The 2,806-nt window shown below is 46.4% G+C and overlaps 1 long non-coding RNA gene across 1 annotated transcript; it reads left to right on the top strand.

The window, feature by feature from the left end:
- Positions 1 to 233: 233 nt before the first annotated feature.
- On the top strand, positions 234 to 1,616 carry LOC135323054 (uncharacterized). The gene is made up of 2 exons (XR_010384161.1): positions 234 to 755; positions 1,048 to 1,616. It is a non-coding gene; the product is annotated as an uncharacterized LOC135323054 (long non-coding RNA).
- The last annotated feature ends 1,190 nt before the right edge of the window (positions 1,617 to 2,806 follow it).

The raw sequence follows: 2,806 nt of genomic DNA, 5'->3' as shown, positions 1-2,806 counted from the left end.
CCACCCTTTCTCCCCAACTCAAGACAGTTCACTGGATTGCAAGTAAATGAGAATAACGTTTTTACAGGCCTAGCCTAGAATCTGCTCCGTTGCGCATTTTCAAAAAGTACATCTGCAAATTTCAGTATTTTATTGACAAATTACTCACGGTCCCTCGGAGGTTAAATCAGTGGACATGGGTCGACCTACAAGAAGGAAACCAGTGGCACAAATGGGACATTGTCCCCAGCCCTGACCCGTCCAACGTGGCTACGGGAACTTAAGAGTTGGGGGTGGCTGGACATTTCCCACACCTGGGATGACCCCCAGGTTGAGAGCTGGCACCCAGACCATCTAACAGAATCAGGATTCAGATGTTCCTGACAGGCTGAAGTGAGGGGTGTCTTGGACAAATGCATTTTAAGAGCTAAGTGCAGGCTCCTGTACTTGGCCGTGAACGCACCAGTCACAGAGAGGCTGTCACCAGTGGGCTGGAAGCCGAGTCTCCAGAGCGAAGGGACCACCGCAGAGCGAAGCCCCAAGCTCACATGAAGAGGCCCAAAGGGCAAACCAGAGCGAGGAGGGGCCCTGGAAGGGCTGGCCCAAGGCAGCAACGGGCAGGAAAGCTTCCTCCCCAGCTCTGCTCCCCGGGCTCTCCCCACCCCCTATCCACAACCCCTTTAAAACAGGCATCAGATCCCAGCCTTCCTCGCCAGCCCAAACCCTCCTGTGAACTCCATCCCACTCAGCAGCACATCTGGTCTCATCAGTGGCAGGTCCCCACCTGATCTGGCCCTGGCCACCCTCCCTGGTCCTACTGCCCCACCCCTCACTCTCTCTGCTCCACCCACCCTGGCCTGTGGGCTATGCCCGGAACACCTGGGCCTCTGCACTTGCTACTCCTTCTGCCTGGAATGCTCTCTCTGCCACCTCACTTCACTCAGGCCTCTGTGCAAACATCACCTTATTCCACAAGGCTCCAGACCCCCTCTGTATAAAACTTCACACCCCCATCACTCTCAATCCACTATCCCCCTTACCCTGATTCTCTTCCCTTTATCACCACAGGACGGTTCATCTTTTTGTCTGTTTGGTACTCAAATGCGGCTGCGCAAGAGCAGAGGCTGACCGCTCCATGGTGGCTCCACCCCAGTACCTAGGACAGTGCCCGACATGCAGCGGGGCGCACAAAGACCCAAAAGGACCTACGGACGGACGGACGGACAGATGAGTGAGTGAATAAGAGACAAACTTCTGGCTCAGAACGGAGGTAGACAACAGTCTCCAATGTCACATGCCCCAGGGGCCAACAGTGAGACACGGGGAATGAGGCTTCTCCTACAAATTATGAACTTGATCACCATCAGAGCTGTAGGAAGGCAGTGCACTGAGGGTCAGGGAAAATGCCTGAGCTTCAGACTAATCCAGGTGACTTGGTGAAAAACAAAAGCAATTTGATGGAGAACAAATTGGAAGGAAAACAATTCAGCCTGAAGGACAATTTGATCTAAAAAAGGACACTCCACCTGATTTTTTAGAAATTGGAATTTTGATGTAGGGGGAAGTGGAGGGCATCCTTTTGTACCATTTCAAATATTTTGCTTAAATTTCAGAATAAATTTGCTCTCTGCTTTAAATTTCTAGTTAATATTTTAGCCAACTACTTTAATTCTGTTCATTTTAAAAAATTTATCATGAAACGTCGCACGTATTGATAAAGGTACATAAAACATCAATGTGCTACTCAATGAATTATTCTAAACACCCACATAGATCCTAACCAGTCAAGCACCAGGACACTGCCAGCCCCCAGGTGCCCCCAGATGCCCTTCCAGACACAGAAGCCTCATTACCCAAAGGGACAGGTCAGCCTGCTTCCACCCTAATCGCATCTTTCTTGCCTTTATAATGTTGTCTCCTGAGTGCACATCTGTACGCACCGCGGTTTAGTTTTGCCTGTTTGTTTTAGAATATTTTATAAATGGGCTCACACTGCACACGTCTGTGTCTGGCTTTTCCACTCACAGTTTGGCTGTGAGGTTTGTGCGTGTCATTTGTGGTTGCGGTCTGTTCCTTCTCATTACTGTCCTGTGAGGTTTGTAACAGCAAAATGTTGGAAACAATCTGAATGTCCAAGAATAGGGAATTGGCTAAATAAAGTAGGGGAGTTTACAAAACAGAAAGTACTGTATAATCTTATGTTTGCTAAAAAGGAAAAATGAGAATTAGAGAGTGAGAGACAGAATGAAGGCAAATGTGTCCATGTGAGTGCCTATCGGGGAAAGCCTGGGAAAATGTGTCACGACTGACCTCGGGAGGGGGAGTGGATGCAGGGTTCTTCATGAAGCTCCTTTATATTTTTTTGGATTGACCTAATTTTCTGGTTTTCCTATAATGAGCAGTATTAGTGCCTTTGCAAAAGAAAGAAAAAACACTACAAAGAATTGAAACAATGAAAAAAATCAACAAGCAATAATAAGCAACAATCAAAAAAGGATGCAGAATTTGGGGAAGGCTTTAGCGGGTTTTTTCCCTCCTAGTTTTTTTCCAGCCAGTACGTCTCCTCTACTTGTTTGATGATTTTTTGTCAATTTTTTTTCATAAAGTGGCAAAAAACAATGAATGTTTCCAACCACAGTTAACATGGTTTTGCAAATACCTTCCACATTATTTCATTAATGAGGACTTCTTGGTTGGACATTTCAGCTTTTCAAATTCATTTTCACCCACTTTGTCTTGCCTTGCTCTATAATAGATGAAAACCACCTAAATTCTTTTTTACCAAATCTTTGTCCAAACTTCTCCAGTGAACTGAAGTGAATATTCT

This window comes from Camelus dromedarius, chromosome 15 (genome assembly GCF_036321535.1).
Source record: "Camelus dromedarius isolate mCamDro1 chromosome 15, mCamDro1.pat, whole genome shotgun sequence".
Classification (NCBI taxonomy): Eukaryota; Metazoa; Chordata; class Mammalia; order Artiodactyla; family Camelidae; genus Camelus; species Camelus dromedarius.
The sequence above is the reverse complement of the archived record's forward strand: the minus strand, read 5'-3'. Positions and strand labels throughout refer to the sequence as shown.